The sequence below is a fragment of the Pteropus medius genome, unplaced genomic scaffold, assembly GCF_902729225.1.
Source record: "Pteropus medius unplaced genomic scaffold, Ma_sr-lr_union100, whole genome shotgun sequence".
In the NCBI taxonomy this organism is placed as follows: domain Eukaryota; kingdom Metazoa; phylum Chordata; class Mammalia; order Chiroptera; family Pteropodidae; genus Pteropus; species Pteropus medius.
Genome location: NW_024351730.1, coordinates 33108190 through 33134951, shown reverse-complemented (window position 1 = coordinate 33134951; position 26762 = coordinate 33108190). Strand labels below are relative to the sequence as shown.

At 35.7% G+C, this 26762-nt stretch overlaps 1 long non-coding RNA gene and 1 pseudogene across 1 annotated transcript in view; both read left to right on the top strand.

Moving 5' to 3' along the window:
* The window catches only part of LOC120588301 (uncharacterized), a 69187-nt gene extending 62598 nt beyond the window's left edge, over window positions 1-6589 (top strand). Inside the window, exons 4-5 of the long non-coding RNA XR_005649220.1 lie at window positions 6013-6217; window positions 6551-6589. This is a non-coding gene — a long non-coding RNA (uncharacterized LOC120588301). The remainder of the gene's footprint in view (window positions 1-6012; window positions 6218-6550) is intronic.
* Window positions 6590-26009: 19420 nt separating this feature from the next.
* On the top strand, window positions 26010-26128 carry LOC120588394 (uncharacterized; annotated as a pseudogene).
* Window positions 26129-26762: the final 634 nt, after the last annotated feature.

Below are 26762 nucleotides of genomic sequence, written 5' to 3'. Positions count from 1 at the left end.
CATTTTACTCAACAACAAATACCTTGTGGATATCACCTCAAGTCAATTGTTTAGCTCTGATTTATTTTGTTAATAAATATCACATGGTGTGAATGTGGCATAATTTATACCACAATTGATGATTATTCACTATGTTTCCATTTATTTATTCTCTGCCCACTATTAATGAAGCTATAATAGACTCCTTCATACACGTTATTATGTGCTACTGGCTTAATTTATATGAGATAGATTCTCCGGAGTGGTACTGAATCAAAGAATATACATTATTTTAAAAATTTCAACATACGTTGTCAGATTGCTTTAGCAGTAGCAATGCACAATTCCACCAGCAGTTCTGAGAGAGCCCTTTTTATTATATCTTTGTAGGTGTGGAATAATACTCATTATTACTTTCATCTGTATATCACTAACTACCAGTAAACTTGAGCGTCTTTCCATATTTGTGGGATATTTGGGTTTATTATAAGTTAATATATATATATATTTCTTGCCCATTTTATCTATTGCATGCCTTTTACTAGGACATTTTTATTATAGCTACCAACACCTTGTCTTAATCTATGCTGTAATTATTTTCTCCAAAGCCATTGTTGGTTCATTTTTATAAAAATGCATTTTCTTTTTTCCTCTATAGACTGATATTGTCTCCTGGATTTTACTGTATTATTACTTTTTGTATTATTACTCTCCCCCATTTAATTCTTTAATTCACCTCTTTAATTTTTGGTGGGAGCCTGTTTCACAATTTATTTCTAATTTTATTGGATTGTGCTAATCAAATGTAAACTATAAAATCCCAAATTTTTAGGTTTTAAATTTTTCTTTGTGACTAAGTACACAATTTTCGTAAATGTTCCATAGATGAAAACAAAAATGTAAATCTTTACTAAAGGGATATTCAATTTCTCTATGTCCTTGTTTAATGTTTTTGGCTATAAATAACCATCTTATTCTAGAGAAGTTATTCAAGTTTTTAACTATAATCATATTTTTACCACATTTTCCTTATTTTGCCAATAGTTTGATTTAATAAATTTAGTTTCTATATTATGTGGTATAATTATGCAATTCCACAAATCATGCCTTTTATTACTTAAAAAAAATCTTACTTTATATGATTTGATGTATTAGGATTTGGAGGAGTTACTTAGTAAATAGCATCCCTCTTTCTCACCTAAGTAGAACAAGTGAAGAAGTAAAAGCTAATAGATGTTATATGCAAGACAGCCTTCATAATTTACAAAGCCCAGTGCAAAATGAAAATGTGAGCCTCTTGTTTAATAATAATTAAGAATTTCAAGACAGGGAGAGCCGAGCATTAAACTTAAGTCCAGGGACAAGTAAGTAAGCACAGAGACCTTCTAAGCATGCCCTGTGTTACTGCTCAGGTGGCAAGCCCATGAAACCGGCCTTGGGTATATGGAAGTCTAAATATCAACTTTGTTACTAGTAAAGCTGATGTAGGGAAATGTGTGAGAGTTAAATGGTCCTGCTAAATCGGACTTACTCTGTGGGTGACTGACCAATACCACGTTTTACTAATCTGTCTGATTAAGTATTCAAAAAGTTAATAATTTATAAATCTGGAAGTATATTAAACTATGTTAAGTGATGACATATCACAGATAGTTATGTGTCATAAAAGAAAATTTGGAGTAATGTCATGGAGTCTCCTCTTGCCTATTTTTGGCATATTCTACTTTCTCTCAACTTTTGCAAACAGATTTGCTGCTGAGTCATCTAGCGATGTCCCAGGAGATTATCTCATTTGCCTTTTCCACACACTAGGAATAGCACAGGCCTTGGCCATGTGTACTTATCCTAAACCGGGCTAGAATTGAACTTCAACCCTGTCCTAACGAGGCCACCCCCAGTGATGAGAAGGCGCTCATCCTTCATGGCAATTTTATTCTTAGCTTCTCTTCTGAGAAGACATAGTGAAGGACACAATTAGTGTCAACAATGATGGGCCGTGTTTATTTTTCATGGTGTGAACACCCAACTTCTAGGACTAGTTCTGTGGTCAGTGCCCGGTGGTTTAATTCTTTTTAGTCTTCACTGTCCTAGAGGAGTAAGAACTAAAAAAAAAGGGTCATGACATGCTGGAAATATGGCATGTCAAAGAGAATAAAATACAGTTATGGAATCCACCATTTGTGCATAACACATTCCAATTCCTCCATTAAACAAATTGCTAGTGGCTGTACGCTGTAAATAAATTCAGACACAGCCTTAAGATTTGTAGAATCCAATCAGACTTTCTAATATTAAGGATTATGTGCCTCAACAAGTCAGGAAAAAAGGAAAGAATTCAGAATTCTGTTAATGATTTTTAGCCAGAGGATAGAATAACATTTACATATCTTAAGAGAAAATGGAACACAAACTTCAATTAAGCATGTAGCCACTGAATGAGGGTTTCAGATTAACTTTACTTGAAAATTGGGAATAAAATGATTCAAATTTGAGGGAATAGGTAATGTACCCAGTTTTTCTTTATATTCAGAGTCATAGATATAGCAGCTACAAAGGAGTCAACCGTGTCCCATAAGTGTCTCAAACAGGATCTAGTGGAATTCTGACTGATATCACTGGTACTTAAAAAACACACAGACAACAAGCCAGCATGCTGAGATAAAAACCTGACAATATTTTCATAGAAGAAAAGCATTCAAAATTATTTGGAGTGGCATAATTGTTAATTTTTAGAAAGTTTGCATACTTCAAACAAGAAAATTTAACATTAAGTATAGAAATTATAAAGATAAGTAAACCTATATTACTCATGTTTTAAATTAAAGAATCAGCATGTTTGGCATACTAGATATTTATAGTTTAAGACACTCTTCTAGAGCAACAAGATGGCCTTGTAATTTAATGTAAAGAAAATGTTTCTGTTGTTGATCATTTGAATCTTATGGTTGCTTTCTCTTTTCTTGATTTCTGTTCTTGTCTTCATTATTTCCTTCTTTCTACTTTCTTTAGCTTAAATTTTAGGGTCGTTTTTCACCTTCTTGAGATGAAAAATTAGATTATTAGTTTTCAGCTTTTCTTGTTTTCTACCAATGTAGTTAAGACTATAAAATTCTCTTTTGGCACAGCTTTAGCTGTATCTCATAAGTTCTGATAAATAGTATTTTCATTACTTTGCAGTTAATATTTTATGATATTTATTATGATTTTTTCTCTGATGGATTATCTAGAAGTATATTGCTTAATTTTCAAACATTAATGTTTTTAAGTTTTCATTTTTGTTTTTATTTCTAGCTAATTTCCATCACAAACAGAAATTGTATTCTGATCTCAATCTTTTGAAATTTGTTGAGAATTACTTTATGTCCCACATTTGTTTTGTTTTGCTTTGTTTTTTTGATAAATGATCCTTTGCACTTGATAAGATCATCTCTTCTACAGGTACTGGGTGAAATGTTTTATATATGTGTCAATTAGGCCAATTTTGTTAAGCATGCTATTCAAATATTCTAAATTCTTATTTTTTTGTCCATTTCTTCTATAAGTTACTGAGGGAACTGTGTTAAAATCTACTAAAAATGTAAATTTATTTATTTCTAAGTTCTGTTACTTTAAAATTTGTATTATTTCAGGTTAAGTTGCTAGGTCCATACAAATTTAGAATTTTTGCATCTTCCTGATAGGCTGATATATTATATTAATTATATTATATCATTATATTTTTTTTGAGCATTAACAGTACAAGCTTTATTCAATGGCCAGAGAATGGCAAGTGGGAGACTAGTTCTCAAATCTGTTTCTCAAGCTGGTCTTTTCATTATTATAAAATGTCCTCTATCTCTGGTAATGGTTTTCAGCTACTTTGTCTGATATTAGTGGCATCGTATATACTTTTCAACATTTATTTCCAACGTTTTGGTATTTCTATGTTTTAGGTATGCCTCTTATAAGTCCCGAACTTTTTAAAAATTATTTGATTTCTTTTTGTGCTGACTTCTATATTTCACTTTTGTCTCTGATATATTTGATTCCTAATGCCAAATTTTTGTTGATATATTTCATGTACTGTCATCTGTCCTGTTTGATTTGCCTCTCCCTCCTTCATGAGGCTTGGAGAAAAATTATACAAAGATTTTGTCTTACATCCTACCTCAGACACTACCAAGGTCGTTACACAGGCATTATTATTATTCATTCTCAATAACTGCATTTCCTTTATAAGTCCTATTTCATATATCTTACTCTTTGACCATCACCCCTTAGATTTCAGGTTTTTTTCAATACCCCAATCCCAACAATCCTTTAAATCTGCCTTTACACTGTTCCTCCTTACACAGCTTAAATCCCATGGCTCATCATTTTAATCAACATATTGTTTCTACTTGCCCTTTCTCACCTGGTTGAACCAGCTATGTGAAACCCCAACTCTGATTAAATCCACCTTTCTGCCTACTCTGCCCCTGGATCTGTTCAACTAAACATAGAGAAAAACCACACTACTGGTCTTGCTCTACCATCATACTTGAATTTCAAGGGGCCTGCCAATGCTGCCTCCCAATCATACTATGTTTCTCTAATCATTCGTTCTCTCTCTGTTAGCTACTGTATCACATCTTTCTTTCCTTGATCCACGCTCTCAGCTGATGACCTGCTTTGATAATTAACTAAGAAAATAAAGCACTTAGAAGAAAACTGGCACAGACTCCCAGTACCCCACCCCCAACTCACATCCTAGCATGTGTGCCCATGTACTCTTCTGATCTATATGTTGCTGTAGATGAGCTTTCTGTCATCTGTCTAATGTGCACTAGGACCCACCTGCTCTTACTTGCCCTATGAAGGGAAATTTGGCAGAACCTAGCAAAATCACAAATGAACATGCCCTTTGACTAAGCAATTTCACTTTTGCGAGTTTATCTTACAGATATGCTTCACACATTTGGAATGATGTGTGTACAAGTTTAGTCATTGCAGCACTGTGGGCAAATGCCTATTAATAGGATATTAGTTAAATAAGTTAGATTCATCAATTCCTTGAGGATTCACCTCTAGCTCTCTGTGTGCTGCTATGTAGACTGTCAAGTTACTTTATATATAACAAGATACATTTGTTTCAATAAAAAAGCATGGGACCGAATAGTATTGCATAGGTGCTACTGTCTGTGTAAAAAAAAAAAAGGATAAAAACAACAATAAAGCTTTATATATACTTACAAATGCATAAAGAAGCTCCGGCACACATTCACAAGAAACTACTAAGGGTTGTTTCTTGTAGGAGTAAGAGGAACAGGTTTAGGAGTAGGAAGAAAACTTTTCACTGAATGCCTTTTTATAATTTATAATTTATAGATTGGGAAAAAATACCAGAACATGTCAGTCTTCTGCTTTAAACCTTTCAATGGCTGTTCGCCTTTCTTAGAGAGCAATTTAGTCCTTACAACGACCAACTGTGCTCTAAGTTATTTGGCTCTCTTCCCGCTCTCCATCCTCTTCTATCACACTCACACAGTGACACCATCTTCTTGCCGTCCTTGAGAATGTCAGACATGCTCCTGCTTCAGACTCATTGCTACTGTTCTCTTGCTTTCAGTGCATTTCCTTCACTGTACTTGTTGCTTAAGCTATCCTTTCCTTCAGGTGTCTGCTCACTCTATCAGAGAAGCTTCTCCTGATCATCCATAAAAGAGCATGCCTCTATCTCAGTTATTCTTTAGCCTCCCCGCTACATACACACACACATTTTATTTCCTTCATGGCACTTACCACCACCTGACATTATAATGCATGCACGGTGCACGCGCACATGCAGACACACATTTATATAAATGTTGGTTTCTGTCTCGCCCCCTCGATAGTGTATGAGCTCCATAAGAACAGAGACATTATCTTTTTTGTTCACTATTGTATCCCTCACATCTAGAATGGTGATTGGCACATAGAAATAAGTGATTGAAAATAAAATCAGTTCAAACATTGTTATCAGGGCTCTCTACTAATAATATGTTATCTATTTCTTGTCTCTACTTCTCTCTGTAGTTTGGTCCCATTCTCTCCTACTACAGACGAGCTCTCAAGACTTGGCCACCAACTGTTTCATATTCACATTCTCCAACTTTAGGAACCCAAAGCCAAGTATTAGTTTTGATTTGAACAGAATCACTTGGACTGTGGATAACTGCAAGAACGAGAAAGCAGTGTTTGGTCTCCCAGACGAATGTTCTCTTTTGTCTGAAGCATGAAGGTATTTTTAGAAAATTGACCACTTTTTTGCTTTTGTGTTCCCAGTTACCGTTAGGTTAGCCATAGTGTGTGATGCATGGATTCATCAAGAAGACCTTAAGAAACACTTTCTTAAAGAATGTGTTTCCTGCATTTTTGTGTTTTTAAAACAGTTATTTCTTTATACATGAAATGCAGTTTGGCTATGTATAAAATTTTTGGATTATTTTTTAAAATAGAATTTTGCAGTTATTGTTACATTATCTTCTGACATGTAATTTTGTTGTCAAAGAGTTTGAGATTATCCTGATTTTTTTCCTTTATAAGTTAAACAACTTTTTTTTTTTTTGCCTAGATACCCAAAAGATTATTTATTTTTGAAAACCAGTGAAACCACAATGAGATACCATCTCACACCTGTTAGAATAGCTGTAATCAACAGGATAAGTAACAACAAATGCTGGAGAGGACATGGAGAAAAAGGAAACCTCATACACTGCTGATGGGACTGCAAATTGGTACAGCCACTTTAGAAAACAGTATAAAGATTCCTCAAAAAACTAAGAATTGATCTACCATATGATCCAGCAATCCTTCTGCTGCGTATTTACCCCAAAGACTTGAAAACTCATATCCAAAAAGATATTTGCACACCAATGTTCATAGCAACATTATTCACAGTGGCCAGGACATGGAAGCAACCAAAGTGTCCTATGATAGATTGGATAAAGAAGCTGTGGTACATATATACAATGGACTGTTACTCAGCCATAAGAGGAGATGAACACTGCCATTTGCAACAACATCGGTGGACCTCGAGATAATCATGCTAAGTGAAATAAGCCAGACAGGAAAAGTTGAAAATCATATGATATCACCTATATGTGGGATATAAACCTAAAAGCAACAAACAAACAGGACAAATAAACAGAGCCTCATGGACATGGACAATAGACTAGAGGTTACCAGAGGGGAAGGGAGAGCGGGGAGGTAAGATGGAGTAAAAGGGGTCAAATATGTGGTGACAGAAAGAAATATAACTATGAGAAATGAAAACACAATGTAAATATGTATATGCCTTACTGTTAAAATGTACAGCTGAAACTTATTGAATTTTGTTAACCAATGTCACCATAAAAAATTATTTTTGTTAACCAATGTCACCATAAAAATTAATTATTTTTTTAACCAATGCCACCATAAAAAATTAATTTTGTTAACCAATGTCATCATAAAAAGTTAATTAATTATTTTTTTTAAAAAAGAAACCCAGTGAACATAATATTCTTCAGGGTTGATCATTTTCGAATAACCATTTTATAACTCATGATGTATTTTTGCAATACTTAGATCAAGTTTCCTTTGACATCAAAAAATGTTTCCTTATTTTTTTTTTGTCTCATACTTTGTTTTTTTCTTTGATACTCATGATTATTTGTGTCTTGAGGTTCTATTGCCTGTTTTCTAGATCTATTATAGTCTCTAATCCTTTTAACCTCTCTTTTTTGGTTCAGCTTGCCTCTTTTTCTCATTTTTATCTTTTGTGTCACTTACTGTGTTGTCTACAGTATCTCTTATCTTTTAAGATCCTTTCAGTTTTGCCAATTTTTTTCTGGTGATTTTTGTGGCGATTTTATTTTTCTTTCACTTTTTTCCTGAGCTCCGACAGCTAGTATTTCATGTCCGCAATATCTTCTTCTCTTCCATGGGTTTTTGTTTGTGTATTCTATATTTCACTCCATACAGGCAATTACCTCGTTACAGTTGTTTAAATTGATGGTAAAACATTTGTTTACAATATTTATCTATTCCATGGCAACAGTAGTCTGATGAGTGGTCTTCGTCTATTATTTTCTTTGTATTTTTTTCCTTGTAGAACCTCTCTATAGATCCTTTACTGATTCTTTTTTTTTTTAAGGGCCATGTGGAAACCCTGGGTCTCTACACTTCCAATAAAAGAGTCACAAAAACTTTTGTGTCTTTGGGGAAGCTCACAGAGATTAATACTACTATCAAAAATTTGAAAGATTTATGATGAAAATTTCTATCACATTTTCCTTAACTCAGCAGTATAACAGGTACAGAATGACAGAGAATTGTAAGTTTGATGAAGTAGTGACTAATATTCATAGCTCCTGATCTAGATGTGGTCTTTTACTAATTCTTTTTAATTATTTATTATTAAAAGTTTTTGTTTGTTCATTTTTAATTTTCTGAACCAGCTCTTTGAAGGAAGTTTATGAGAGAGGTAGAAGCAAGGGCCTTGTTCCATGCTATTTGAGATCTTTCTTATAATCTAGAGATTTAGAAGGTACATATTCAGCTTTCATGTTTTTTCAGTAAGTCAAAATAGACAGTAATTTTTTCTTTACAATTCATGTTCTGCTCTTCCCTGCTGTCACAAAGAAAAACTGTTTCCTGGAAACTTGGCTTCTCTATATGACGTTTGATTCAGCCATACTTGCTCTGCTCCTGGAATCAAGTAAGGTAGACAAGGTTTCCAGCTTCCATTTGATACCTACTCTACATCCTGAAAAATGAGGGATATTGTTTTTGCACTTCTATGGGTTCATAACAATTTTGCAAAGTGTAAAATATGCAGTTTTTTTTCTGATATCTATAACAACTGTATCCTATCGTCAATTAGTTTTCACTGTGTTATCTTCTCCCAATGTCCGCCCTAGTGACATTGTTTTATGTTCCCATTGTTTCTTTTGGAGATATATATATATATATATATATACACACACACACATATATATATGTGTATATATATATCACATATATATATACATATATACACATATATATGTATATATATATATATATCACATATATATATATAAGCTTAGAAGGAGAAAAGGCTGATTTCATGTCAATATGTTCAAATTTGAAATTCCTTGTACTTTCAATTTTTCAAAGCACTGTATAAAATGGCAGTCCAATCAGGTGAGGGGAAAAAAAAGAGTTCATATGCCTATTTGTCATGTGACACCTACTCTACTAATGCTGGAAATAAAACACTGAGCTAGATAGATAATGTTTTGTGGAGATTATGTTCTAATTATAGAGATTAAAACAAATAATAAGAGAACCTAAATAAAATAGTTGAAAGATATAGTAAGTGTATTGAAGAAAAGAATATGCCAATTCGTACATTAGAATCTGACAGACTCTGTCACCAAGTTCAGATTAGATTAGTTTTCAGGGGTTTTTTGTTTTCGTTTTTTGTTTTTTTTTTTTGGTTTTTGGTTTTTGTTCTTTTTTTGCTTTAGAAATACATCGACAGTGGTGGTTAAAACTCCAGGCACCAGCTGTCTTTATTTGGCAAAAAAGGAAATGTATGTTCTGTTCATTTGCCAAGATTGACTTTGTGCCTGGCCAGAGATTCAAGACAGGGTTTGAGCAGCCCACAGTTTCTTTTCCATAAAACACCACAAAGTTAATGAGTTATCTTTATCTTCATGGGAACTTATTTCTGACTTAAAGAAATCAAAACATGTTTTTTTCTTATTGGCTACATATTTGACTTGACCTAATAAAAGGAACAGGTTACGATCCTAAAAATCAAGAGTTAAACATGTCTATGATCTTAGTTATCCAATATTAAATATACTTTCTTTCCCAGGGTTGGTCACTGGCATGTTTTTAGCTAGAATTTAGCTAATTTTAAGTCATCATATCCCTTCCTGATATAGATTAGAGCAATGACATTATACTGACCTATAGGTTTGGTCAGTAGCCTTATGTCAAAAGATGTTTGGATATTAGGAAGAATTTTAGAAAAATCAATCAAAGACAGACGGAAGCAATGTAAATGTACTAAAAAATACAAAGATTCAAATTCTAAATTAAATAAGGATCTGAGTATTTTCTTTTGTTCAATTAACTGTTAGGGGATTTTGTAAATTTATGTTCAACTGTAGTGGGTTCTTTTACAAAATCAAATATTGAAGGATATGTTACTTGGTATCTCTTACTAATTCAAGGAAAGAATCTATAGAATATTAGAATATCAGTTCTCATCTACTTTCTACTAAAGTTTATTTATTTTGGAAAGAAAATATTATAGATAATAATAAAAAAAATCTTACATACATTGTGTGCCCTCTTTTCGTAAAGCAAATTCATTTTCACTTTACTAGCACATGACAAATTGAAAGCCAGAGTTTGGCGGCTAAACTTAGGTGGCTAAGTTTAGCATCAAAGCATTGAATAATGAGCATTGTGGTGAATTAGCAAAACTAGTTAAATTAAAGGATTCTAAAGAAATTAAGCTATAATAGAATGCTTATATTGTTCTCTTACCTTCTTTCCTGCAGACATCTAACTAAAACAACTTCAATTAACTAAAACAACTTGAACTTAGTTTCACATTGTTAACAGCCAATCTATCCCAAGTTCTAATGTGTAACGTTATAAGGGATACCCTCCTAAACTGAAAATATTGACGTGTTCGAACTAAACTCATGATCTTAAAACTATTGGTTTTGTTTTTGTCTTGTATACTTAGAGAAATTTACTTTTCATTAGGTAGATAGCATAAAAGGTAAATCATTCTTTTTTAATAATCTTACTTTTTTTTTATTAATCTTTCTTAAATCTTTCTTGGCATCATAAAAATCTAATCTAATTTCCCCCTGCCCCTGGAATATTTATTCTTATTCCAACAACATAACAAACATGTGGTGGTGCTTTTATTCTGCTACATTACATTCAAACCTTACCTCCCATATTAATGATGAAAACCAATAAATAGCTCTTGGTGGTTTTTGGAAAATGAAAAACAATATATTATAAAATATTACTGGAACAGAATCTTATGGGCTTTTCTGGGAAAGGAAATAATGATTTTAATGTCACTAATTTTAGAGAATTTTGCCTCACGGGATTCTAATTAAATTAAATATAATGGAAACATCATACCATTTGAGATTTGTTTTAGTCAACTCAGGCTGCCATAACAAGCTACCGTAGATTAGGTAGCTTGAACAGCAGGAATTTATTTCTAGAGTTACAGAGACTGGAAGTCCATGATCCAGGTGCCAGCAGGGTCAGTGTCTGGTGAGAACTCTCTCCTTGGATTTCAGATAGCCACCTTCTCACTGTGCCTGCATATGGCCTTTCCTCAGTGCATGCAAGTAGAGAGAAAGAGAAAGAAAGTAAGCTCTCCAATGTCTCTTCTTTTAAGGGCACTAATCCCATCATAAGGGCCCCACCTCATGACCTCATCTAAACCTAATTATCTCCCCAAAACTGCATCTCTGAATACCATCACATTGGGCATTAGCGCTTCAGAATACGAATTTTAAGGGGATACAATTCAGCTCATAGAAAGATCTATGTAAATAATAGAAGAGTTGTATGTTAATTATGTAACATATTTTCCATTATAACCTATACAATTTAATCTGATCATAAAATCATCTAGAAAAGATGAAAGGGAAATTTCACTCATGTGTGTGGCATGAAGATTTTTTAAAAGAAATATTTATCTTCTCTTTTATATTTTCCCTCTTTTACTTCTGTTTGAGAAACTAAATTCTGAACATGTTTCCTTGGAGAAAGGAAAATATGGGTAGAAAAATTAAAAAAAGAGTCTTTTTTGCTTTGGTTTTCAAAAGCCAAAACTCCAAGGAGAAAAAAAGAGTATAAACAAGGGCAGATTTGAAGACTATTCCACGAGCTACATGGAGAGAGGAGAAGTGGAGTCAAATGAAGAAGAATGAATTTGTGGATGGGAAACAGAGAGGTGAGGCTTGCTCCCATCCATTTTATAGGTTAGAGTCCCTTCTCTAGGATCCTAGAGAAGCTTTAAAGAGACTATGTGCGAAACTACGTTTCCGACTTCCTGATTTAGACCTCTGGCAACGGGGGAAGACTCCGGAAATTTAAGGTACGTGGGAGCAGAGGGCATGTGCTACTTATTTTCCATTGTAGAGTCTTGGTGAGGTGACAAGAGGGGAGAACTGCAAGTTGAATCCAGGTCCGCTGCGCCAAAAAGAGACTTAGATTCTTGTGCTGCAGAGACCATGACAGAAGCAGCAGAATAATTCTTGTCTCTCAGTGTGATGAGGAAGAAACAAAAAGAGTTACTATATCTGAAGGGATCATGTGGGACAGCATGAAGGACATCTCATTGCCACTTAGTGGACTGATGACAGATGTAGAGAGAGAAGCGATGTGTCAGTGGATAACTATGTAGACAGATGACATTAAGAATCATGTGTTTCCCACGAAGGACCTAGCACCACTCAGTCTCCCCAGTTAGACAGAGTTCTGGAGAAATTTCTACATGTAAGACTGACTGTGGTTAAGTTTAGGCCACCCAGTGGATTGAGGGCTCCAAACAGAAATTATAAAGGAAGAAAGTATGATGCATTAAGTCAATTGGCCCATCTTTTTTCCCCAGGGACTAGCTCTGCGTTCCAAGAGGTATTGTCAGGCCACAAAATACTTACTCTGTTGCATCTTTCCCTCAAAGCAATGGACCCCTGTTTGCCTCATGTTTACATATACTTGACAGATCACTGGACATTTCACTTGGAAATCTCAAAGGCAGCTAATACTCAATACACTCAAAGTCACACTCATAATCTCCCCCCAAGCGCTCTTCCGTATGCTCTGTCTGAGTCAGTAGGATCCTTTCTAACCACAGCATAAGCCAGCAACTTGCTCCTGGTCCTTGACGTCACCACTCATCTTCAATCCATCACTTCTCTCCATTTCAACTTATGAGCATTTGACCACAAACTATCATCATCTCTCCCTCTGGAAGGGCCTAATGCATTTACTCAGTGCCCCTTTCATCATTCTCTACACTGTACCTGAATGATTTCCCAAGTGAAACTGATCATCTTTTCTCCCACAACACACCCACAACACTTCATACAGGTTCCATTGTGCCAATGATGAACAGGGTAACAAAGTTCTATGTGAGGTGGCTTATGTGTTTTCATACAACCTTATCTTAAACCATGCTCCTCTCACTTTCTGTACCCCAGGCACACTGACCTCCTTGCCTTCCCTTAAACCAGCAAAGTCCCTACTGCCTCAGGGCCTTTGAACGTCTGCTCGTTCAGCCTGGAACACCATTCTTCACATCTTCACTCACCAATTTCTACTCATATCTTAGATCTTATTTCCGTATCTCTAATCCTGCCAACTAATTATATTTTCTTCTCAAAGTACTAAGTATCTCTCCTTCATATCAATGATCATAATTGAACTGTTTGTTTATTTTATGATTATTAATTACCTTCTGCTTTCTCCATTAGGCTGTCAGCTCAATGAGCAGTGAGAAAAAAATCTGAACCCACATTTTATCCACAATGACTCAGGCACATAGTCAAGTAATTCAATTGAATGACTTTAGAAATCTTCTCAAGTGAGTCTTTGCTACATAAAGTAGTAAAGCATTCTTTGAATGTTTATTCTATGCCAGGCAACATCAGAAACATTCTTTACATGTATCAGCTCATTTAACTCCCACATCAGCCCTGTGAGATAGGCAGTGCTATTAGCATCTCTGGCTTTCAGACCGGGAAACAGGCACAAGCCTCACACAGCTGGCGAGAGGCTCGAAGATTGTACTCCTCACAGCTAGCCTGCATTGCTTCAAAGTCTGTCCCAGGGTGACTGCTGTGGCCACCTAAGAGAGGTGCTACTGACGCTGTTTCATGAAAAATTATGGTTTTTATTGAATTATATTAATTATAAAACCATGGAAAGCTTGCATACATTAAACTCTCATTGAATTATGCACATTCTCCATTCATTTATGTAACGAATATGTATTAAGCACTTATCATCTGCCAAAATCTGTGTTAGAAATTTAGAACTATAAAGGAGAATGAGATGGTTCTTGCACTTGAGATGCTCTCAGTCTGGTGCGATAAATGGAGACAGCAGTAATTCATTCAGTATAATTCGATGGGAACCATAAGGAAGATGTCTACAAAGTGCTAGGGGCAGGTGGTGGGAATGGTCAAGAAAATAATTTGTTACTTCTTGGATTCTCTAAATGAAAAATGATGTGAGGCAAGCTCTTGTTAGGGATTTCTAATACCCCTCACTCTCCTCTATTTCTCTATAGCCCCAGAATGTTTGCTAGCGCCGCCAGAACAAAATGCCATACCCTGGGTGGCTTAAACAGCAGAAACTTATTCTGTCACAGTTCTAGAGGCTGGAAATCCAAGATCACAGTGTTCACAGGGTGAGTTCCTCCTGAGGAATATGGAGGAGAATCTGTTTCATGCCTTTCTCCTAGCTTCTGGGTGTTTGCTGGCCATCTTAAACCCTTCAACAAATCAAAAACATCTACTTTACTCTTCAGTGATATAATATGAATGAGATTAAAAATATACATACTCAGACTTCTGCTTTAGAGGTTTTCCCCCAGAAATGCCGCCCATGTGCTTCTTTAGTTGATTGCAACTCAGATTCTCACATTTACTCTTGCATTTTTCTGAGATAAATGTGTTCTCTTATATTTCTCTCTATCCCTCATTTCTTCCTCTTTTTAATCCATCCGTAAACTCGAAACCCACCAAAACGTCAGCTGATTTGCTTCGGCATACTTCTATTAAAATACCTGTAAAAAGTGAGAGCTGCCTGGCGCATCCAATTTAAGCCCTGTGGAGCACAGAGGCCTGTGGGAGCCAGGGGCACTTGGTGGCACAGCTCACTGTCCACTGTCCACGGTCCACTCTCTGTGCATCATCCTGTGGGGCCTGGGCTCACCACCTGCTGCCTGCTGAGACAAAGGTGTGCTCCTCATGGTGGAGCCTCTGCACTAAGCCAGAGATGTCCGATCTCAGATCCATCGCCAGTGGTAGTAAGCCTGGTGTGCAGTCTCCGGCGTTCCATATCCTCCACACCCTCTGCTACCTTTAGAGCAATCCCACAATTGGGTTTCTTTTTCCTCTCCTGGCCTTGGGGCTCAGCCAAGCTAAGAACCCTGCCCACAAGGCATGTTTCATTGCACCTGAAGCTTTTCAAATGTTAGGCTTATTAAGTTATAACTTAAATACCATACTATACAGTTGGATGAGTTTTGACAAATGCACAGGGTCTTAGAATCACCACCAAACTAGGTAAACATAAATATATGGTCGAGAAGCTTCAATATTTCAAGGTCATAATATTTTCATTACCCTGAAAAGTTTCAGCAAGCGCTTTTGCAATCAATCCCTTTCCCCATCCCTAGGCATACAATAAGCAATAAATATTTGACGAGCAATTTTAGTTACCTACTGTACACAGTGAATTCTAATATCCAATAATCATAGAATTTGGTCCAAGTACCACAAGGACAAAGAAACCAGTTATTTAATCCAGAAAACACAAAATACACTGTAAAGAAAGAACAACAGCAACAAAAAAGCAACAGATGTAATTGACAGATATAAAAGAATTAATCATTCTAATAAAATGCTACATTTTGCAGAATGATAAACTTTTAAAGCTCTTGAAAAAAATCTGAAAGTCACTTCAGAATACTTATAAAAGGGCCTCCCTACCTCTTCATCATACTTTGATTATAACCACTTTTTCCAAGCAGCAATATTTACAATAAAGAAAAAGCATTTATTGATTTGGGAGGTTAATTGCTAGTATAATCAGTGTTCAATTTTCCAACAGGTTGTGGTTCACAAGCTAAGTTGTTAATCAGGTATTTATATCGCTACAGGTGTTTTTTCATAAATTTAATGTTATAAAAAATGAGTATTCGAATATTACTTAACAAGGTACTTGCTTGAATTCTAGATTCTGGAACCCAGGACCAAGCAATGCAGAACCAAGGTAGAGATACAATATTCAGGAAGAAAAATTATTAGGACTTGAAATATCAAGTTGAAATAGGAAATGAAAGTTATGGAAGAATAAAATAATGGCTCCTATAATACAAGTTTGAACATCTAGGTGGATGGCAATGCACCAACGGAGAGAGAATGCTCAGAAAGAGGAGTAGAACTGGAGTGAGAGAATGGCAAGTTGCATTTGACATCTGTGGGACATCTGTGAGTTGCTGAAACCATGAGACTTAATGAGATCTCCTAAAAGAGTGTGAGGTGTGAAAAATGTAATTCACCAAAACTCAGGAAGCTTTAATATAAATATATGGTTGAGAAACTTCAATATGTAATACATGGTCAAAAAGAGAGAGAGAGAAATCAGCAATACTTTTTGGAATATCATTATATTCTACTCAGAAAAACAATTTAAAACTCTCTAAGTAAATCTGATGTAAATGCCACAAAATCCTAAATTTCAATAAGATCATGGGACAAAGGTGTCAAGCTTTAACAAATCTCTGCTGGACACTACAATCTGCTAATCTGCCAGCCAATTACACCATAGTCACCAGGGAAGCTTTTTAAAGATAAACATTTCAAGCTCCTAGCCCATATGTTTTGATTTAGGTCTTTCATGAGGCTTTGGACCAGTATTTTTAAAAGCTTCCCAAATTTAACATTCCACCAGCTTTGGAAACTTCTTCATAACAACTTCACTTCTCACCACCTCACTTTACATTTTTTTCTTACAGAAGAAAATAGGATTTGGTGTGTTTCTTGAATTCGGAGATGCATATGGCCAAAGACAGAAAATACCTTCCATTTTTCTAGTAGTCGTGAACTTTCGTGACTAAGAGAAACGTATAATTGCCAACCTCAGAAACACCTGGAAGTAAAAATAAGTGGTTATTATAAAAATAAGCACCTGCAGGCAGTATTTATTTTATTGAAAAAAATAGTTGAGAGGAAGAATCCAAGCTATAATAAAATTAATTATTGTCCTGCAAGCCATCCTAAAAGAGGGTTTCCAATTAAAGGAATTTATTGTCGCCATTCAGCTATGTACATGACTGCCAGTGTGCTAACTGCTGCAGCTGCTCTTTTACCTGTATCATGTGATAACCTGGATGGTTCCAAACAGTTTACCCATCCAAGAGTCCATAGAACCTTGGTCTCCCATGACATTTTACTAAGTGGTCCACTAAGTAAGTATTTGTCACATAATTTCAAAAACTGCTATTCACTTTATCCCCTTTTGGAGTTTCACAATGAATATTGCATATTAAAGGCCCTGAATAGTTCTATGATCAAGAGCCCATTAATTTTATTTATTCTATTTTTTCTCAAATTTATTTGACCACAGTTTTCTTTTTTATATAAAACACAGTCTTAGAAATGGTGCTCCAGACAATACTGTGACAAATTTTAATATTTTGATGAGATCAAGAAAAAGAGTAAATTGGAGATCATGTGTTGAGCACGTAATGAGAAAATCCTTAGGATAATTTGGAATAACATTTTGTTGTTAACTTGACAAAATAGTATCTGGGTTAAGACAGAATATCCAAGCATATTAGTAATACGAATGGCAATGATTCAACATATTTTAGATATGTAAGTCAATCTACTAACTTCAAATACTTTAGAAATATTCATCCTCTCAAAATTATCGGGCTAATTAAGAATATTGTTATCTATTCATTGATGTAATTCCTAGGGACTTTTTCTTACTAATGCTGGTAGCAAATGTTCTCTTAAAAGTATGAAAGTTAGTGTTGTTCAAAATTCAACTTTCCTTTTTAGATGCATCTCCACTGTTTATGCCATGCTCTGGCCTACAACACTAAACTCCACAGCACTCTCAAATGTCTAATGAATTTTCAAAATCTCCACACGTTTGCTGACCTTGGCTTGGAATATCTTCATCACTCATCTCTCAAAGCTCTGCCAAAAGGACATTCTCTCCGATGTTCTTCTCAAACCACTAATAGCCCTTATCACATGTAGTAAGCTTGTGTAAATCCATCTCCCCATTATATTGTGAATTTCAAGAGGACAAGAACTAAGTCATGTTTACTTGAGTAACGCATAATACATAGGGTTTTAATGAATTTTCTACTGCAATTAAATTTAGAGTATTCTATATTCAGTCTTTTCCCTAATTAAAACTGACATCCTCCAGTGGCGAGTTAACGAGCTTTGGTGGAAGGCATCAAACGAATCTAACCCTCGCAAAGGTTCTTCACCTAAAGTCTGAGGCCATTTGGGAATCTACTTTATAATATTTTTTTGAAGCCCGGCCACAAAACAATGAAGAGGCTCAATAGTAAATCTTTTAGATACAATAGAGTTGGCTAGGGATGCAGAAGTTTTGGTCCAGAAATAATAATTTTTGTCCTTGATGTGGAACTTAAAATTTGACGGCAATATAAATAAGGACAGTAACAACAGTAGCAGTGCCAAGCACTATTTTAAGTCTTCACATATATTTACTCATATAATCCTCAAAACTACCCCCACAAAATAGTCATTATTATTATTATTTCCCATTTAAGGGAGAGGAAACTGAGGCACTGAGAGGTTCAGTAGTTTATCCAATGTTACACATTGTTTGAGTGGTAGAACTAGAATTCATTTTCTAAATTAATGTTGACCATCAAAATGGAGCCAGTAAATGCCATGGTGTGCGGTTTGGGGAACTAGTCTACCTGTGTCTAATTCTAATAGCCTCATTGTCTAGGTGAGATATTCTCTTCTTTCTGTCTGTGTTCTCACCTCTAAAAAATCTTGTAGCAGTTTTAGAGTAGAGCGAGTTCTTTGCTGAACTGTCTGGCTGCCTCGAGTTCTACCTGCTAGGATGAATTCTCTTGTCCAGTTTTTCAGGATCGTTTCGAAGAATAGAGAAGGATATTTTTTTTTTCTGTGGGAGGGCCATTTTACCTTAATAGTCCATGTCCTATTGTTTTTTAGAGGTTGCTTTTAAGTTGAGAAATTCGTGTCCCGTGTGCAAGGTTTCAAGTTTTTTGTGATTCAACTCCCTTAAAACTATAGTTGACTGCTTATCTTGTTTTGGGGACACATGCCAATGACAGAAAGGTTTACCACCCTTACTCTTTGAATCTCTAGTTGAAGCAGGGCCCCACACTCATGGCTTTTTTGCAACGTAAGTCAGTACTCTGTCCTTTCTGCTAGCTTTGAGCTTTACAGAATCAGCCTCAGGATTCTGTGATAGGCTGGGATGGTGGTAGTGAAGTAGGGCTGATTTTTCTTGGAACGCAGTGCCCATCCCTGGGCTGTCTTTTGGCCCACATGTTGGTCAGTGAGAAGCCCTGGGTCTTTTGACTGGCAGTGGGTTTGCAGCAGAGAGTTTTTTGAAGAAGGACCGGTGATTCCTGACTCTTGTTGCTTCCCCTGAACATCTCCATTTTAAATGTCCGAAATCCCGCCTTTTCTTCGACAACACACTCATTCTTTTATAAGTCTCAGTGAATTTGGCAGTTGCAATCTAGCAAGGCTCTGAATATCTCCAGCTTCACATGGAAAACAGCTTTTCACAAGGCACTTATCTTGATGTCCTTTATGTGCATTCCAATGGGTCCACCTGAAGGGAGCTGTTTTTGTAGCCCTTACAGAAGACTACAATCCCTGCAGTTTCAAAATACATGAGCATCCTATCAAGTTGCCATTAAATCTCATTGCTCCAGCGTCAGTGGCTATAAGGTCTGAATCCCAAGAGATGGTTTAAGCTGCCTGCTATGCCACAGCACAAGATCTGCAGTTTCCCATCTTAGCATTAGGGGCAGCAGGATTCTCAATTCTCACGTGAACTCATCAAGCTTCACATGCTAGTATCTGTCTTTGGCAGCACCCACTTTTATATTGGTTTCTAATTAGTATTTTTTGCTTGCAAGTACATGAATCCGATCTAGCTAGCGTAAGCAGAAAATGAGAAATTTATTGGAAGGATATTAGGATAATTGATGAAACTGAAAGAGAGAAATGTAATTGGGCTCCAGGAACAAACCAAAACCAGGAAGAAAAAAATGTTCAGATTCTCTCTATCTCTCTTTTCTGTTCATCCCTGCAGGTCAGCATCATTTGTCTTTCTGTATCCCAGCTTCCTGTTTCACAATCTACATTTCAAAAAAAAAAAAAAGTAGCCAGTGACACCATTGAGTTTTATATTATAGGTCTAATCACTTCTCTTTTACTCTCGCAGTTGCTGATAAAGAGACAGCTAGGCCCAGCTAGGGTCACATGACTCTCAACAAACCAATTAGCTATGGCCAAAGGTCACAGTGCAGGAATGGGACAGCAATCATGTCAATGGAGAAAGACAAGTAGGGAACGATTATTAGAAAAGAAATGCTGAGTAGACAAGGTAACATATACCTAGTTGTCGAGTTGTTGTATTAATGCTGTAGCCAGTATGTCAGAATAGGTAAAGAAATCTTATATAGATTCACCCTCTGTTTAACTGGTCCATTCAATTGTGGTTTCGTTTCTTTTAATGTGTTTAGAATAGTGGTACCAGGCAGATATGGTAATTCATAAATACTTATTTAATGAATTAAAAAATATATTAATAGAGGTCTTTATCAGTTCAGCAGGGGAAAATAATTTTAAAGCACTCTAAGTGCACCAAAAAAAACTACTTGATCAGCAGAGACAAGAAAGATCTTAAGGATTTGCTCAGAAGTTCATTCTTCTCAAACCACAGACCTGAATTTGTATTCTAAGAGTTGAAAAGTACTAGAGGGTATTTCTCATATTCATGGAACACAACATACTACTAGTTACTTTCTTGCTTTATCTGGCTCAAACTTAACACATCTGCGCAAAGGAGGATCATACTAGGCACTAACTTCACTATTGTTTCTATAAGAAAATTAAGGAATTTTTTCCCTATTCTTAACTGTATTAACAACCCCTCTCACATGCTAATGTCCTTAGTATAAAAAGACAATTGGTATTTATTACAAAAGATGTTGACAGAAATTCTTGCACCTTTAAATTTAGGAATCTGCCATGGTGTCCTTCCCAATCTCGACTTTGCCTTCTTCTAACCTGCTTTAGGAATAGGCATGCATCTCTCACTTGTTACACACAGACATTTGGTAAGGAAATTCATTAGCATGGATAGTGATGCCTAGAATTCTCTTGTAGCTATTCTAAGTGAAAATGCTGCTCAATTAGACTAGAGTTCAGCTGGAGGTCTGGTACCTAGTGCCCAATTTGGCTCACTATCCCTTACCTAAAGGTGTAATGATGCTCTATATGAGAATACCCCTCATCAAGGAGAACCTTTTAAAGGGAAAAGGAAATGGATAAATTCTACCTATTGCGTCTTGATTCTTTAATCATTTACTATTTTTAAAAAAAACTATTTAATTTGAAATAATCTCAATTTGCAGAAAAGAATAGTGCAGGAAAAACTGTTTTATCCTGAATCATTTGAGAATAAGTTACTAAAATGCCCTAACACTCTGAATACTTTAATGTGTAGTTCCTACTAACAAGTTCCTACTACTATATAACCACAATATACCATCAATATTAGGAAATTAACATTGACATGTTGCTACATCTAACCCTCAGATTCCACAAGTTTTCCAATAACATCCTTTATAGAAAAAAGTATGCAGTCCAGAGTCACATATTAGACTTCATGGTCATATCTCTGTAGACACCTTTGATCTGGAATAGTTCTTCAGTCTTTAACTTTTAAAGATTACAGAGCAGGTTTACGTATTTACGAATGTCCTTTAAGTTGAGTTTGTCTGATGTTCCTTCGGGGTAAAAGTCAGATCATGTTTCTTTGGAAGCAACATCATAGAAATGATGCTGTGTTCTCATTGGTTCTATTGGGTGGCTTAAGGTTTTACTTTATCTTGTGACAAATTTGTCTTGTGTCCTGTTAACTTTGATCTCCTGATTCAGGTGGTTTGCCAGGCTTCTGCACTGTAAAGTTACTCTTTTCCCTTTCATAATTAGTAAGTATTTAGCAAAAAGATATGTTGAAACCATATAATGTAACATTCCTCAACAAAATTTCAATTTACTTATTCATTTATATCAGTATATCCATCTGCTTTTTTATCTTCTATGGGTAAATAAGTTATTAGCATTCTGCAACAGACAACAAGCCTAAGGCAGTGCAACTGTCTTCCTAGGGGCTCTTTGAGCTGCAGGAGCATATTTCGTGCATGCTCAAGGAAAGCTGGAGTACTAGGGATTTAATGTTCTTGAGGGCAGGATGAAAACTCAACCCCTCGCCCCACCTTTCCAGCTTTCTTGCTCCTTGGGTTAGGAACTTTGAGAATGTTCTACATTGCTTCCCAAAGCTCCTCAGAGGGATGGACTGAGCTGATTCGCCTGAATCGGGACACACATTATTATTGGCTCCCTTCCCTTTTCTGTCTAAATTTCCTATTCTATCTCTGCTTCCTGAGATCACTTCCCAATAAGCTACTGGCACTCAAATCTTTTTCTGAAGATCTGCTCTGGGGCACTCATCCTAACACATGTTATTCCCACAATAGGAAAACTTTAAAGAGATCTTGCCTTGTTTGAAACAAATTCATAATCTTGTTACCAAACTTCAATTTGCTTATCCAGTGCTTCACAAAGCCAAAATCAGAAACATCAGAGTTGTAACAAGGACATGTTTATTGACCAGGAAGGCACCAATAGAGAAGATGGGAGGCTTAAAAATGCCTCAGATCTATATTGCTCATTGCCCTGAGTTAGGGATTTTTAAACACCAAAAAGAGAATGGGAGGGGAAGTCAGGATAAATCTTTACGGCTTCTAATTTCTTGATAAGATCTCAACATACAGACTTGGAGACACCATCAGATAATCAAATGAGTCTGGGCATGGTCTAGGTTCTCATTCTTTTCTGCAAAGCAAATCCGTAAATCATCACCTCATGAGTTTTTTCTCTTTACTTTTTTCTATGAAGAGTGAAGACATTATGTTAAGATGTTATCTATTGTTTTCCCTATGATTGTTGAGTGACAGGTCACAGGTTGTTGATTCAAGAACATGATGCAAACTTATCTAGTCTTACAGTTAGAATCTTAAGCAAGTTGTGGAAAAAAGCTGAGGTGCAACTAGGCCTAAAGCCTTGGGACAGGGTGGAGGGATGACAAAGGAGCGGGCTTGGCATAGGGGCACAGTTGCAATCTGACAATTTTGTTATTATTCGGTTATTCCTTCAAGACTTTGCTTTTTTCTAACTAAATTAAAAGATATCTCCCCTTGATACCAATCTCCCCACCAAATTGTAGACTCAAAACACAAGATCAGGATAAATCAGTTATATTAAAATGATCCCTGACTCCTCTTAGCTGTAGGAAATCAGGTCAACCTAGTATTAGCAAAATACTGTTGAAACAAGGTGTGCACGTGCCATCTGGTCAATCAGCTCATTAAAGTCAAAGTGCTATACAATTACTTTCTCGTTCCTTTGTGTTTACATGTTATGTTATAGTAATTCCCTGAGACTGACCAAAGCATCTGTTTCCCATCCTCCACAATATAGTTCTGCCGGGAATTACCATTTTTACTTCATAAAAGTAAATGCATACAGTGTGTGGCAGTTTTTGAAGAGAGGGCTGAAAATAATAATAATGTACTTGTACTTGCTATTCTTAACAACCCTGCCCCCCCCTCCCAAAACCACTCAGTACAAACAACTTCTAGACCAACTCCGTCTGGGAAGAGCAGATTTAGAAAGAAGGGAGACACTATAGACAGTACCACATACAAGAAAAATATAATTTCTCGGGCCTCATACATTGTGGGATGTTGCAGGATGTTGACTCACTTTGCAACTATAGTTCTTTCTGAACATTGGGGAAAAAAATAGTCTTTTATGCAAAGAGTTCAGCTTAAACAAATCTCTCCTGACCCTGCATTGCTACAGGCCTTGATGCCACCAGTGTTAATATCTTTATTGGACACTGTGTAATTATTTTCCCAAAAGAGCAGACCAAACAATTTCTCAAATAGAGAAAACTCTGTATACACAGTACTTCCCTGTACAAGCAATAAAGATAATTGGACAAATGAAAAGAAGCAAGAAATATTAGTGACATTTAAAAAATAAACACAGAGTTCCTCCCTAAAAAAAAGAATATATTTGCAAATATCACAACCTGCAAAATCTTATTGGTCAATAAAGTAGATCCAAACATCTCATCAACTTCTCCCAAGGGATCTTTGAGTTTTTATGAAGAAAAGTTCCATAGTTATAAATAAATGTTCCAAACATCTCTATAATTACTCGTTAGTTCTGAAGTATTATCTGGGCAGAAATCCATTTTACCTGATGCACATTTTACAACTGACTAATAGTAAAAAATTTAGTCCAAGAAAGGTACATTTTTACTTCAGGTAGGAAAAATTATAAACATGCAACCCCCTTCTACAGCAAGTGGAGCATTTTCCGTACTGCCTCTCCATCAAAATAATCAGAGGCTGACCCATAGAGTCACAGATCAAATAAATGACATCAACACTCTTCACTTCTCCACAAAATCTGCAATTAAAGTACCTTTCCCACTCAAAAAAAAAAAAAAGTGCCTTCTACAAAGCAACTTGTTAGAAGGAAGTAATAGCTAAATCTTTTTTGTCTTTCAGCATCTTATTCTTGGCTTTGGAAAGATGTACGTAGTTCCAATGAGGGAATCCTGGGAGGAAATAGAAGGCTTTTTTGTTGGTTTGTTTTCATGGTCTGAACAGCCTGGATGCTTCTACAGACATTCATGCCAGGAGTTAAGAGAGTGAATCGTTGGTTTTCCTGGACCTTCCGGTCATGTCTAAACTGCCACTTCTGATGATTTGGCTTTGCAAAAACATCCTCTCCCGTTGATTTTTTTCTAACATTAAAAATGAATGTGCGAAGTGATTGAATCACACTTTTTAAAGAAAAGAAAAAATGACTAAAAAAAGACTTTTCAGGTACCTGACAAGATTTGAGAAAAATATTTATATAAACACAAAGTTTTTAAATCCATAATGGAAAAAAAGAGATTAATATAATAAATATTAAAGTCACATTTTTATATATCATTCATCTAGACCTCTCTTGTAATAATAAATTTTTGAAGATGAAATTAACACTTATTATATTATCTTTAGATTAGTACTGATTCAGAGGAAAGAGCTATTTTTTAAAAAAATATTATGCTGTCAAATTAGGCTACTTTGCAATTTAAAAACTTTTAATTCCAATAAACATGAAAGTTAATAAATAGCAAAATATATAACAGAACTATCATATATAATTTGCTTCTTTGTCACCATCTGGCTATTTATTAAATACTTTTCATGTCCAGGTTTGTGCTGGATCCTGAGGAAATCTTAAAGCGTAAAAACATGGTTCAAACTTCAATGGACTTGCTGTGTAACTGGGGAGCTGATGCGGGGTGGGATGCAAGACAAAGACCTAATTGTATCATTTCAAAAACCTCCAATGATTCCTCTGTTACCTACCCAACAACATCATTACAACCTCCCACAGTATTTAAGGACCTCCATCATGTACCTTAACCCTGCGACTGTCCTTGATATTCTCTAAAGGCCGCAGCTTCTTGTTACTCCTTGACAGTGCCCTCAGAAAACTCCATGACTGTGTTCGGGCAGCACCTGTGCTTATGACACCCTTCCTCTCAATACCTCCTGTCAAAATCTTCTGCCTCAGTTCAATAGAATCATTATTTCTTCCTCATTCGCTTCTAGGTAGATGTAATTCTTCCCTTGTCTGAATTCTTTTAGCTCTATTTCTCATAGTGCTTTTGTTATTCAATACAGTAGTGTAGATATTTGTGTATATTTCTTATTTGCCTTATGAAAATTTTAAGCCATTTCAAATAGTTTATTTATCTCCACATCTCTATATACATTGCCTAATTCAGTGTTTTATTTATAATATGTACTCAAATATGTAGTAGTTGAATAAATAAATGAATGAGTACTTGAAACAGAGAATAATTAAGAATAATAATTGTGGGTCTACGGCCATGCCACCCTGAACGAGCCCGGTTCTGTCTGATCTCAGAAGCTAAGCAGGGTTGGGCCTGGTTAGTACTTGGATGGGAGACCACCTAGGAAGACCAGGTGCTGTAGGTGTAAAAATGAATGAATGAATGAATGAATGAATAAATAAATAAATAAATAGATAAATAAAACAAGGGATTGTAAGCTGTCAAGTTCCTTACAATCTGTCAACCAAGGGTTGCCTCGCCAATAATAATAATAATAATAATAATAATAATAATTGTGTTGCAATGGGTGCAGAGTAATAGGAGAGTAAAAGGAATTTGGAGGAGGGAATAAAACAACTTGAATGTGAGATGGAACAGTCTAAGAAGTCTAAATTTTTTTTTTTAATTTGCGTCTAACACCCAAAGTCCAGTTTCCTTCAGCTATCATACTAAATCTTTGAAGATGGAGATTTTAAACCTGATTTAGACCTTTAGGGATGATCGTGTCAACAATGGAACCAAAGTGGCTAAGAACAACAGGCCTAGGAGTCTGGCTGACAGGTTAGAAGAGCAGAAAGAAGGAATCAGAGGTAAGGTTGTAAGAGGAAAGTTTCAGGGACTACCTAATGTAAGGCTGAGCAGGAAACATACAGGACACAAGATAAGACTTGATTAGCTGGGATCCCAGAAATAAAGCCCTGCTTCCAGGACACAGGCTGTTTGTTGAGAAGTAACAGGTTCAGGGATAAAAGGAGTTTCAAGTTAAGGAGGTCTGGGTT